Source organism: Macrobrachium rosenbergii, chromosome 58 (assembly GCF_040412425.1).
Source record: "Macrobrachium rosenbergii isolate ZJJX-2024 chromosome 58, ASM4041242v1, whole genome shotgun sequence".
Taxonomy (NCBI): Eukaryota; Metazoa; Arthropoda; class Malacostraca; order Decapoda; family Palaemonidae; genus Macrobrachium; species Macrobrachium rosenbergii.
The window spans coordinates 247,196-261,308 of record NC_089798.1 but is presented as its reverse complement, the minus strand read 5'-3'; the positions used below and the strand labels follow the sequence as shown (position 1 = coordinate 261,308).

At 45.7% G+C, this 14,113-nt stretch overlaps 1 long non-coding RNA gene, 1 other non-coding gene and 1 pseudogene across 2 annotated transcripts in view; all 3 read left to right on the top strand.

Annotated features, from left to right (window-relative positions):
• Window positions 1–14,113, top strand: part of LOC136837217 (uncharacterized) — a 42,615-nt gene that overhangs the window by 15,080 nt on the left and 13,422 nt on the right. The gene's annotated exons all lie outside the window — the stretch shown is intronic.
• LOC136837329 (U6 spliceosomal RNA) lies at window positions 10,120–10,225 on the top strand. Its single transcript, XR_010852644.1, has one exon. It is a non-coding gene; the product is annotated as a U6 spliceosomal RNA (small nuclear RNA).
• LOC136837324 (5S ribosomal RNA) lies at window positions 11,725–11,841 on the top strand (annotated as a pseudogene).

Below are 14,113 nucleotides of genomic sequence, written 5' to 3'. Positions count from 1 at the left end.
TAACTTCTTCTGTTCTAGCTGTAAAGGGCCTTTGTACACTCTCTATTTGTGCAATATCCTTTTGGTAGTGTGGGTACCATATTATATTGCAATATTCAAGTGTACTACGTATGTACATTTTATAAAGCATAATCATATGTTCAGTTTTTCTTGTTTTGAAGTGCTGGAACAACATTCCCATTTTTGCTTTGCATTTTGTCAATAGTATTGCTATTTGATCATTGCATAACATATTCCTATTCAGCATCACACCAAGGTCTTTAACTGCTTCCTTATTTGTGATTCTCATTATTAGGTCCTTTATATGCATATAGCATTCCTTCTTTATCACCATAGTTTATTGATTCAAATTTATCAGAGTTAAATACCATCCTATTTTCCTCTGCCCATTTATATATTTTGTTTAGGTCTCTTTGTAGCGTGTTCCTATCTTCATCACAAGTAATTTCTTTACTTATTCTTGTGTCATTGGCAAAACTTCTCACTACCGAGTCCTTAACATTACTATCTATGTCTGCAATCATAATCATAAACAGCAATGCAGCTAACACCGTACCTTGTGGCACACCGGATATTACCGTAGCTTCATCTGATTTCTCGTCGTTTGCAATCGCTATCTGTTTTCTGTTTTGCAAAAATTCTTTTATCCATCTTCCTACTTTGTCCACAATGTTATGTTTTCTAATTTTTTTCGCTAATATATTATGGTCTACCTTGTCAAAAGCTTTTGCAAAGTCTAATTAAACCACATCTGTATCTTTTTCGTTTATCATATTTTTATATATGCTTTCATGGTGGACTAACAGTTGGGTTTGTGTACTTTTTCCGGGTACAAAACCATGCTGTCCTATATTAAACTATTTTTCATTAAATGTTTCATTATATATTTTTTCATTACCCTTTCATAAACTTTCATAATATGAGATGTCAGACTCACAGGCCTATAATTACTTGCCTCTAGTCTTGATCCACCTTTGAAAGTAGGGGTAATATATGCTAATTTATGCTCATCATAAATCTTGCCTGTATCTATACTTTGTCTTAATAATATTGCGAGTGGCTTTGCAATTGAATGAACCACTTTCCATAACAAAATGGCAGGTACGCCATCTGGTCCTGCTGCTGATCCATTTTTAATTTCATTAATAGCCTGCACAATATCAGCTTCATTAATATCTATGTCCGATAAATATTCACCATTTTCATCTTTTATTTCTGTAACATTATCTTCATTATCAATTCTAGGTGTAAATTCACTCTTATATCTTTCTGCTGATATGTTACACATTTCCTTTTTTTCATTCGTTAATCGCCCTTCAATTCTTAGAGGGTCTGTTTCTACTCTTATTTTATTCATCTTTTTTACATATGAGTAAAAAATTTTGGGGTTTTGCTTGATATTTTGTAGGCACCTTTCTTCTAGGTCCTGTTTTTCATTTCCTTTTGACTGTATAATCTTTTGTTCTGCATTTTCTATCTTTTTAGTTCCATCGCTTCCATGCATTCTTTTCTTTTGCAAGACCTTTTTTCCACTTTCTGATTTTTTGGAACAAGATCCCTCTGTCTCTTGGTATGTGTGACTGATGTTTGCTTTTCTTCTTCGGTATATATTTTTCCACTATTTCCTCTAATATTTTATATAATACATCCATATTTACCTGTATATTATCACTTACGAGTATGTTTTCGCAGTCTTTGTTTAATTCATTTATTTTTGACCAATTTATATTTTTACTATAGAAATTGTATTTTCCATATCCTTCCCATTTTTTCTTCTCTTGCTTATCTCTGTTTTCATGTGGTTTGGAACGGACTGTTAATTCTATGACATTATAGTCCGAAATACTCGTATTATACACTATCATTTCTTTAACATAGTTCACCTCGTTCACATACACTAGGTCTAAAATATTCTCCTTTCTTGTTGGCAGGTGATTTATTTTCTGAATATTATGTTCTAGTAGCATATCTAATAGCTTTTCAAATTGCCTTTTATCTTCTCCGCTACTATTACTCTCCTTTTTATATGTATAAATACAGCCACCGTCTCCTATTCATCCTTTCCATTCTACGAAAGAAAAGTTAAAGTCTCCTGATAGGAGTATATTCCAGTCATTGTGATTTCTACATATATCATCCAATTTGTTAATTATAATGTCAAACTCTTTAGTATTAGGGGGTCTGTATATTACAATGTTTACTAATTTTTCAGATTTAAATTCTACTGCTATTAATTCACATTCTGTGTTACTATATTTCTCACAGATTTTTCCTTGATTTACGTCTCTCCCATATATTGCGGTTCCCCCTTGATTCCTATTTTTTCTATCTGATCTATAATTTTGGAAACACTTTATCTGATCATCATTACCAGTCTTTTGTGAGTACCAGGTTTCACTTATATTCATTATATCTATTTTTTCAGTTTGGGTTAGTTCTTCTAAGAACTCTGTTTTTCTTTTTGAGTTACTTGAAACTAAACCCTGTGCATTCATCACTATGATGGTTTGCGTTTTATCCCCATTATCTAATATGGGTAATAATAAGGATTTTCTGATGTCTCTTTCCTGCTCTGATATGATGTTCTTTTCTTCATTTCCATAACTTTGGACATTAAAAAATCCAACTTTTCCAAAATAGTTGACCTTCCATCTTCATAATTATTAATTTTGTGTTTGTATCTGCATCTATCTCCATATCTGCACCATCCATTTGCATCATAGATACATTGCTTTGTTACACTGTACCTGGTTGCTGATGCCTTATATCGTGATGCCTTGTATCGTTTGCGTTTTTCCTTCATCTCATACTCTTTATTCCTTTGTTTATTTGTTTCATTTTTACTTTGATTTTTTATATGTATTTGCTTTTGATTTTCGTTCTTCATGGCAACAGGACTCCCTAAACCTGGGAGGAGGCATACTGTTGGCCCATGGGAGCCCAAAGGGGTTCTGTCCCCAGATAGCTGCCCCTCAGTCGAGCCTGCTATCCGTAGGTGTCAATGGACAGCCATGGAAAAGGTGTCTATAGGGACGTGCTTTTTCCTAGTGATACTCCAGTGTAGGCAAAGTGCCGATGGCATTTTTTGTTGTGAATTTCAGCTGTTGAAGAAGCTTTTTTTTTTAGAGGAGATTTGCTCTTCTCTGCTCTCCTGTAAATCTCTCAGGGAGCAGGAGTGTAGTCCACACCTTTTTATATCTTCTGGAACAGTCTTGAACTTTTGTCTCTTGAACTTCTGCTTGTGGAATGCCAGTGTTGACACCAAGCTGACCATCAGTGTCGGAGCGATCCTTTTGTCTAATTCCATAGTGCCTGTGTGCCCATTAGTGCCTGTGTGTCCATTAGAGCCCGATGGCACCCAGGCACCCAGGCACCTAATAGCGCCCGATGGCACCCGGATACCTAATAGCGCCCGAGCTTCCAGTAGCTCTCAAGCTTCCAGTAGTTCCCAAGCTTCCAGTAGCGCCCAAGCGCCCATTGGCACTCAACCTCCATAGTGCCCATTGGTGCCCGAGCTCCATAGTGCCTAACAGCACCCAAGAGCCTGTGAAGATGGCAGAAGTCTCTTCAATTTCGCATCAATCACGTCATGTATTGCATTTCTTAATATGTCAAGAATCTCATGTAAACAGTCAGGTGCAGAATTTTCTGGCCTTTCTGCCGATATGTATTTCATCATTGTACATTATGTATCTCAAAATGGCCATTTGTTTGTCTGTTGACAAACACAAAATGCTCAGAGTGCGGGTCACGGCGTTCGGAGGTGAAACATCAGAATTCCGTCCACACACTGCCTTGTATACCTGCGTTCAGGTAATAAACAATTTAATACGCAGTTGACCTTTCTTGTCCTCACAACTGGTGACCCGAGGATGACGGTAAACACAGCGGTTTTGGCTTCGCCGTTAACAGACTTATTACAGCCACTTTACCTTCAGAGAGCCTTTAACAGAACCACATGGCGACAAAAGTCTAGGCCTCTGAAAGCTCCTCCCTCAGAGAACACCCACGCCACTAATGGACTAATTACAGCGTACCACTTCAGGTACATTCTGGCGTGATGAAACGGTTTGGCCCTGCCATTTACGGTTCGCGTCGACCGTACTCAGAAGTCATTAACAGAACCACACGGCATATAGTTTTAACTTCTGATGAGCCACAAATGACATTAACAGACTAAATACTGCATGTACTTCGTGCTTTGGTGTGAGGGAGAATGTCAGACACTGAGGTAGAAAGTCATTTTGAGAAAGCACAGATCCTCTGCATCCCTCTCTCACCTTCAAAGGCAGCAATAAGCCAGGAGATAAAACTCCCTCCATTCTTGTGACAAAACACTGCATCTTGGTTTCTGCAGGCAGATGTCCATTTCTAGGTGGTGAAAATTACAGACGAGGAGACCAAGGCGGACGAAACCATGACAACGCTTCGGGAGGAGGTCTTCAACAAAATCACCCCATGGTTGGACACACAGTTAAGCAAAGTCAAGTACAGAGAACTGCAAGATGAGCGGGGGACGCATCACCCAAGGGCGCCTGGAATGAGCTCTGAGGTCTCCTGATGCTGCCGGGGGTTGACGTGAACGGTTGGAGGAGGTGGTCAGCTTGTCATGAGAAATATTCCTGCGGCGCCTTCCGCAGGAGGTGAGGGGGCAAAATACGGATGCCGGCGCCCTTTCAATGGGCGAATTGGTGAACGTCACACACAAACTCCATGAGGTTACCAAGGCCTCCAAACACTCCACAACATCCACAGCCTGTAACCTGGTAACAGAAGAAGATGAGGCAGAGGAGACGAATGTGGTGTACAGGAAGAAAGCTCCGCCACAGCAGCAGAGGACGTAGACAAATCCAGTCTGGTGTTACTTCCATCGGAGGTTCAGAAGTGCTGCCAAAAATTGCAGACCCCCTGTTCTTTTACAAAAAAACGAGAAAAGCAACCAGAAGTAACAGCAGTGGCCGCAAACCTTAAAGACTCCCGACCAACAAGATTCTTCATCCACGATTCTATGTTGAAACGATGGATACTGATAGACTCTGGAGCTATGCAATCAGTGTTTCCGCCATCAAGAGAGGACCACGACTGCACATCCAGTGTCACAACCGCGCTGGTGGCTGCAAGTGGAAGCCCCATACGCTGCTACGGAACTGTGACCCGCAGAATATCCATCCTGAGTCATAAATATGATTGGCCCTTTGTCATCGTGGACATCAAGTTCCCCAGGCGCTGATTTCTCACACACCACAGACTTCTGGTAGACGCTGGCCGAAAATGCCTGCTGGATACCGGAACCTGCCGCTCTCAACCGCTCCACCTGGCCGGGCATGCCCACAGTCTGCTCCATCTCTCCGAACAAGTACAGCACCCTCCTCCACGAGTTCCCTGATGTCTTCAAGCCAAAGCTGTGTTAATTACCGGGATCCAAGGCCAAACATGGCATCCATCACCATATCACCTCGACAGGCCAGCCAACACATGCCAAATTCTGGCGCTTGCCACCCAAAAAACTCTAGATGTTAAACAGGTCTTCGCCGAGATGGAACAGATGGGTATCTGCAGGAAGGCATCGAGCCCCTGGGCATCCCCCCCTCCACATGGTAAAGAAACCAGACAGCTCCTGGAGTCCTTGGGAGACTATCATCGCTTGAACCTACTAACGGCACCAGACCACTATCCCTTGCCGAACATGCAGTACCTAACAGGTGCCCTACACGGGGCCAAAGTAGGCTATTTACAAATATGGATTTACTCAAGTCTTCTTTTTAGGTACCAGTGCACACCAGTGACGTTCCGAAGACAGCAATCATCACACCGTTCGGAATGTATGCCTTCTCCTACTCCACCTTCGGCCTCAAGAATGCCGGGGCCACACTCCAATGCCTTATAGACACCATCTTGGGGGACCTACCTTTCTGCGTTTGCTACGTAGACAACATCCTGATCTTCTCCAAGTCCCCGGAGGAACACCTGCACCACGTCCGGGCCGTGCTGAAATGCCTGCAGGAGAATGGTTTGGTCATCAGGTTCGACAAGTGTACCTTCGGAGCAGAAAAGGTAGACTTCCTGGGCCATGAGATCTCCCCGGCAGGTATCCTCCCCATGGCCTCCAACGTGGACGCAGTAAAGAAGCTCCCAATGCCAAAACCCATCAAGTCCCTACAGGAGTTCCTCGTCATGGTCAACTACTACCGCTGCTTCATTCCAGACGTCACCAGCATCATGTATCGCCTGACCGCAGTCCTGAAGGGGAAGCCAAAAGAACTGGCGTGGTCAGCTCCACAACAACAGGCGTTCGAGCAGATGAAGGCTGCCCTCGTCAAAGCCACCACATTAACACATCACTACCCCACAGCCTCCCTGAGACTTACCTCAGTCGCCAGCAACATCGCTCGTTGGAGTAGGTGTTAGAAGGCTCCCCATGCCTCCTAGCCTACTTCAGTCACAAGTTAACACTGCCAGAGACCCGCTACAGCGCACTCGACAGAGAACTGCTGGCAATCTACCAAGCCGTGCAGCACTTCAAGTACCTCTCGGATGGCACCCATTTTACCATCCTCACAGACCACAAGCCTTTAGTACATGCGTTCATGAAGGCAGGAGACACATGGTCTGCAAGGCAGCAGCAGCACTTGGCCGCTATCTCTGAGTTCGGCCGCACCATTAGCTACATCCCCGGCAGGAAGAACCCAGTAGCTGATGCCCTGTCAAGAGTCGAGATAAATTCCGACTACCTCGGCATAGACTACTAGGACCTGGCAAAGGAACAGGCCACAGAACCAGAAACAGCAGCTTACCGCACAGCACTCACCGCACTGAAGTGGGCAGAAGTGCCGATAGGAGGATCCAGTTCACCACTTTTTTGCAACACCAGCACGGGCCACCCACACCCCCTGATCCCCGTGTCCAGGAGAAAGCAGACATTCGATGTCATCCACGGCCTGTCCCATCCATCAGGTTGAACAATGGTGCACCTGATGACAGAGAAGTTTGTGTGGCATGGTATCAAAAAGGACGTTTGGCAGTGGTCAAAGAACTGCATACTGAGCCAAACAAGTAAAGTCACCTGGTACACGGAGTCAGGCATCAGAGAATTCCCTCAACCACGTCAGTACTTTGGTCACATCCATATAGATGTCGTAGGTCCTCTGCCACAATCAGGGGACACCAGATACCTCTTGACGGTCATAGACCGTTCCACACAGTGGCCAGAAGCAACCCCAGTGACAGAAGCATCAACGGCCGCCTGTGCAGAGGCCCTCCTGTTGAGTTGGATCAGCCGTTTCTGTGTGCCTGACAGCATAACTACAGTCAGGGGCTCGGCATTCTTGTCGGAGCTCTGGGTTGCCCTGGCACGCCTGATGGGGACAACTCTACACAGTACGATGGCATATAACCCCGCAGACAACGGCATGGTGGAAATGGCCCACCATTTGTTAAGGGCAGCTCTGATGGCATGCTGTATCGACGACAATTGGAAGACCCAGCTTCCCTGGGTCCTGCTGGGTCTCCGCACCGCACCGAGTGCAGAAAAAGTCTACGGCAAAACACTAGCCATTCTAGGAGAGTTCTTCCTCACGGCGCCAAACGATGAAGATACCTCCCTTCCAAGGCTGATGGAAGTGGCACAGAAGTTCACGCCCTGCCAAAAGAATTTCACAGACAGGACCCACATCTACAGCCCTGGGCGTCTGGCTGCCTGCACCCGCATCTTCATCAGGATCGACGCCCACCACCCACCCTTGACCAGACCATAGAGGGGCCCATACCGTGTCATGAGCAGATCATCCAAGGCCTATCTCATCAACGTCCATGGGCGTGAAGACTGGGTTTCTGTCGGCTGGCTGAAACCAGCTTTCCCGTTAGACAGCGAATTTCAGGAGGAAACTGGCAGGCTCCCCAGAATTCCTCCACAAAATGTGGCCGCAATTGATCCCGTTGCCATTCAGAAACGGGGTCAAGGACGTCCCAAGGGCCGCACTAATGAAGTCATCCACTCGGCTAAGCCGCCGGGTGATTCAGCAGTCGAAGCAGTCCGTGATTGATTTTTTTTTAGGTGTCTTCCAATCATTACCTTTGTAATTATTGTCTTGGGGGGAGTATTTGTAAAGACGTCAGATGTCTCTTCAACTTCGCATCAATCACATCATGTATTGCACTTCTTAATATGTCAAGACTCTCGTGTAAATAGTCATGTGTAGAATTTTCTGGCTTTTCTGCCGATATGTATTTCATCATTGTACATTTATTATGTCTCTCAAAATTGCCATTTGTTTGTCTGTCAACAAACACAGATTACTCAGAGAGTGGGTCACGGCGTTCGGAGGTCGAACACCACATTTCCGTCCGCACTCTGCCTTGTATAGCTGCGCTCAGGTAATCAACAATTTGTTCATGAGACTTACCTGCCAGATATATATATAGCTGTATTCTCCGAAGTCCGACAGAATTTCAAAACTCGCGGCACACGCAGTGGCCGGGCAGGTGGTTAGTACCCATTCCCGCCGCTGGGAGGCGGGTATCAGGAACCATTCCCATTTTCTATTCAGATTTTCTCTGTCGCCGGACTGTCAACACCTGTTGTCAGTTCCTCCGCCATTTGGATTTCGAAATTTGTTGTCACTTAAGTATTTTGGTTGTTTTTGGTATTCGACTGGATCTGTGACTTGGCATACGCTCTTTGTGGACCGTTTTGATTTTGCTTTTGACTTTTCTTATAATTAAGATGTCTTACCTCTAGCTATTGAGTCTGTAGCTTTGGTGAATGTAAGGTGAGGCTATCGAAGACTTTGATAGTTCCTCACTCTTTATGTATGATATGTAAGGGTGTTCAATGCTCTATGATAATCGGTAATGAATGTGTGGGATTGTCTGAGGGTGAGTGGAAGAAATATGAAGCCTATATGCTTAAATTGGAGCGTGATAGGCTGAGGAAATCTTCCTCCTAGAGTGCATCCTTAGATGGACAGTCAGGGTTTTCTCCTACTAGTAACCCTGTAGTAAATTTTAGTACTAACCCTGTAGTTTGTTGCTGCAGAAGGTAATTCCCTGGCTCTCGTGTGGAGTCAATGCGTGCTCTTGAAACTAAAGTGAATGCAATTCAACGCATAGTGTTAGTGCTAGTGCCCCTAGTGTTGTGGAGGGGGTGTCAGATCGGCCCTATAATGCCTCTAGGCCTGGACCTCTGTCGAACTCCCAGGACCAGGGAGGGGGCATGTCGAAAGCCGCATGAGGGTTACGGGGGCTTCCCACCGATCTGGCGTCCCTTCGGCAGGTCCTGATGACGCTACCCAGGCTGCCAGGGATCGTGCTCAGGCACGCATCCTGAAGGATTGCTTCTCGTCCTCCGACACGTCCTCCCCGCCTCGGGTTGGAGCTCGGTTGGACTCTCGCCCTCTTAAGAGAAGCTTAGAGGAGAGGACGCTTCACGTCCTCTTCCTCTAGACGTTTTTACTCTTCCCCGAAAGTTGCGTGGATATTCCTCTGCAGAAGAGAATAAAGTGTTTTTCGAATGATCACGCTACTCGACCCCCCTGTCGCGCTAAGGCAAGGGCTAGAGCTTCTTCCCCTGTGGAAGGAAGTATACGTCTCTCGCCCCTTTCCTTCTCTCAGGTTCAGCCCTTCTCCCGAGAGAGTGGCTTCTCCAACGCGTAAGATTTTGTTGGGTTTGCAACAACAGCTGGATGCTCTCATGAACCTTTCAAGAGTCGAATCTGCCTGTTAAGAGGTACAGACTTTCACCTTTGTCTACTGCTTCGGGAACGATACAGAGCATCTGTCGTCTAGAGAGAGTGTTTAGTGGCTTCCTATTCGTCTTCCCCGAGTTGAGGTGTTGGCCTTTTCTCTTGTCTCGCGCCAGGAGCGCGTCTTGCTCTTCGTGCGCTTCTCACGCTTCACGCGCGCCTCACCTTGACGCTCGGCGCGCGCCTAGCCATGACGCTTCGCGCGCGCCACGCTGTAACTCTCTTCTAGTACTTGCCACGAAGCCTCTCGCGCGTCACGCCATGACGCTCCGCGCTCGCTTCGCCGTACAGCTTCAAGTCTTGTGTTGACGCCGCTCCAGTTGTTCATCATGTGCACAACTACCCGCTTCAACATCTGATGTCCTTCTTAATTTAGCCAGTACTTGCTTCGGCAGTACATATACTAAAATTGGAACGATACAGAGAAGATTAGCATGGCTCCTGCGCAAGGATGACACGCTAATCGTGAAGCGTTCCACATTTTTTATGTTTACTATACGTACTCTAGTTGACGACTTCTTCGTTCGCGGGAGTTCCCGCCACGTATCGGGCGAATCGAACTACTTTCACCACTCACTCAAGACCCGCCAGCTGCGGAAGAACATCCTCTTTCGTCACAGCCTTTGTATGAAGAGAAACTTCTTTCGTCTTCTTCTTCCTCTGATTATCAGACTCTGGCTTTTTTCTTAAGGATCTGTTTCCTGAGACTTTTCAACCTTCGGCTCCTCTCTCTCCACCTTCGCAGTTGTCTTTGTCTTAAGGGGAGCGTTTGACGAAAAAATCGGAAATCAATTTTTCTGGGATATTTTATATATGGCATCATACATATCCTGACTATCTTCTCAGAAAGTTTTATTTAAAAGTTCGCCACAGTTAGGAGTTATAAACAAAACAGTAACCCTATCATAGTCAAATTACATTTTTCGTATAATGTAATGATATTGTCAGTATATCGGTGGTAATTTCCTTTTAGCTATGAAATAATATCTAATGCGATCTATGGCAACCCTGTGGACACAGTACGCATCAGCGAAAGACAGGAATGCCGCAGGGCAGTCAGTGGCAGTCAGTCAGTAGCAGCTCAGAGCTTGACTAAGTAAGGTGTCGCGCTGCCCAACCTGAGCCGTGTTTTGACACTCGCTTCATTTAGCTTCATTTAGCGAAGTTATATTACTTTGCAGGTCTATTTTTGGCTTTTCATTATGTCATAAAAACATCAAACTGTGTAACGGCAAGCAAATAAATACACAGAGAAGCAAAAATATCGTTTTTCTCAAAACTAAAGTTATCGACATTCAAACTGCATCTCCTTCATAACGATTGCACCGATCTCAATGATACAAAAAGTAAACGAAAGCTAAATATTTGCTAACAAAGGGGCTTCCATGGGAAGCAACACGAGACCCGCACCACGAGAGAGAGTTTTTTCCCGAAGGAATGTCACTTCCAAGAGAGGTAGCAAGTGACTCCTTTCATCTCCAGACTCCCTTTGCAACCAGGCTTCATTTTGCACAAGCCTGGAAAGAGTGAGGGGCAGACGTTTGGTCCCTCCTACTGTTAGAGAGAGGTTACTTGATTCCCTTCCTGTCTCCTCCTCCTTTGTTTTTTTGTTTCCCAACTGCCTTCCTGTCAAACAGAAAATTGTTTGACCTGCTCGAACAGATGTTCGAGCGGAGAGCAGTGGAACAGGTCTTGGACTCGGTGTTCCCCGGGATTTTACTACAGATTGTTTCTAGTCCCAAAACTTTCAGTAGGCTGGAGACCCGTCTTGGACGTCAACAGGTCGAACAACTTGGTCCGAAGGAAAAGTTCAAGATGGAGACCTCGCAGTCAATACTAGGAGCCCTTCATCCCGGGATTGGATGGTATCTTTGGATCTCCAAGATACTTATCTTCACGCCCCAATTCATCCACGTTCGATGAAGTATCTCAGGTTGTCTTGGGGACTAGACGTACCAGTTCAGGGCTCTCTGCTTTGGACTCTGCAAACGGCCATACCACGTTGAAAACACCGCTTCTCGTCCGATCAGCGGTTAAGCAACGTTGGGTCTGGTCAGTACTTGGATGGTTGACCGTCTGGGAACACCAGATGCTGTTGGCGTCACATTTTGCTCCGAGGGTGTTTACACGTCTCATGAAAACGTTGCGATGCAGTTGCATCTGTCGCACGCCAGGATCTCACTCTACTTGGACGACTGGTTGATTCGAGCGCATCGTCGGCGAAGGTATCTGGAGGACCTTCAGTTGACTCTGCAACTCGTGAAGTCCCTGGGACTTCTGGTCTGTGGAGAAGTCGCAGCTGATCCCCTCACTGTCCATTGTGTCTGGGAATTCAGATCTTTTCAGCGGCTTTTATAGCATCTCCGTCGCAAGAACGGCAACTTCTATGTACGAAAAAGTCTCGGCCTTCTTGGAAAAGGAAACATGCTAGGTGAAGGAAGGAATGAGTCTGCTGGGGACCATTTCCTCGCTGGAGAAGTTTGTTTTCTGGGGAGTCTGCATCTCAGGCCTCTTCAGTTCTTTTTGTTGGAGAACTGGCAAAGCAAGGAAGACTTGAAAGAGGAATTGAGAATTCTTCCTTATATAAAGAGGATCTGTGGTGGTGGCTCGATCCAACAAAATTGCAGAAAGGGATCTCCCTCAAGCTTCTGAACCCCAACCTAGTGTTGTTTTTCCGACGGGTCGTCAACAGGTTGGGGGGCAACACTAGAGGGAGAGGAAGTGTTAGGAACCCGGAGAGAGGAACAGGTGTCCTGGCACATCGACTTCAAAGATTTGGCGGCTATCTTTTAGCTCTTCGCCAATTCTTCGAGGTCCAAGTTTGCAATCGTGTAGTTCTAGCAAACTCGGACAATACTACTTGTTCCCTGTTCAGCCTTGCAAGAGAGATTATTCTTTGAGCCTATGCTCGCAACATTTCGATTCTCACAAGTTTTGTTGCAGGGGTCGAAAATGTTCGAGCAGACCTGCTCTGTTGGCGCCATCAACTCCTGCCGAAGGAATGGACCCTTCATCAGGAGGTTTGCCAAGATTTTTGGAAATTTTGGGGTCGCCATCTTGTGGATTTTTTCACGACCTCAAGAACAGCGAGGCTCCCTCTATAAAGCTCATCTGTACTCGACCCTGGGGCAGTTGCGATAGTTGCTCTTCCCTGGGATTGGACGGGAATAGATGTTTACGCCTTTTCCCCGTTCTAAATTCTGGGAGAAGTCATACGCAAGTTCGCGGCCTCACAAGGGACGAGGATGACTCTCATCCCCACGTTTTGGCCTTCGAACCACTGGTTCTCGGAGTTTCTCTTCTGGTTGGTAGACGTTCCGAGGACCCTTCCTATGAGAGCAGACCTGCTCATACAAACCCACTTCACGAGATATCTTTGAATCTCCCCGCTCTGAACCTGACTGCTTTCAGACTATCGAAACTTGGTCAGAGCGAAGGGGTTTTTCTGGCCAGGTGGCACGGGCCATCGCTAGAGCCAGAAGTTCTTCATCTAAAGGATATATCTAGCGAAGTGAGCAACCTTCAAAGGTTGGTGTAGAAAGAAGGGCTTTTCCTCTTCCTCTATCACTGTGAGCCAGGTTGCGGATTTTCTCCTTTACTTAAGAGAAAAACTCGATATAGCAGTTCCGACTATCAAGTGTTATCGGAGCATGCTTTCGATTGTATTCAGACACAGAGGATTAGCTTTGTCTGACAATAAGGACCTCCACGATCTTACGAGCTCTTTCAAGACGTCCAAGGTTCCTCAGCTAATTCCCCCTGCTTGGAACTTGGACGTAATGCTCAAGTTTTTGATGTTTAGTCCTTTTGAGCCTCTCCACTCTGCATCTCTTAAGGATGTTACTCGAAAACGGCATTCCTCGCGGCTCTGGCGGCGAAGAGAGTGAGCGAAGTTCGAGGCCGTCATGTGGGCTTCAAGGAACACAATGCTGTCTATTCTTTAAGCCCTAAGTTCTTGGCTAAGAATGATAGGTCTTCTAACCCTTGGCCTAGACACTTTGAAATTAAAGGTTTAGCAGACCTTATTGGACAGGAACCTGAGGGAGTTCTATGTCCAGTTAGAGCTCTCAAGTACTACCTTAAAAGAACACAGGACACTCGTGGTCCCTTGGATATTTTATGGTGTTCTGTGAGGCAACCAGTTAAACCTATGTCGAAGAATGCACTGGCATTCTTCATGAGGGACGTCATTAAGGACGCACACTCTAGTTGTGACGACTCCAACTTCAAGTTGTTGAGAGTTAACGCTCACGAGGTGAGGGCAGTTGCTACCTCCATGGCGTTCAAGAAAAATATGGTACTCAGTGACATTTTTAGTGCCACATTTTGGCGAAGTCAATTCGGTGTTTGCCTCACACTCTTGGCAAGATGTT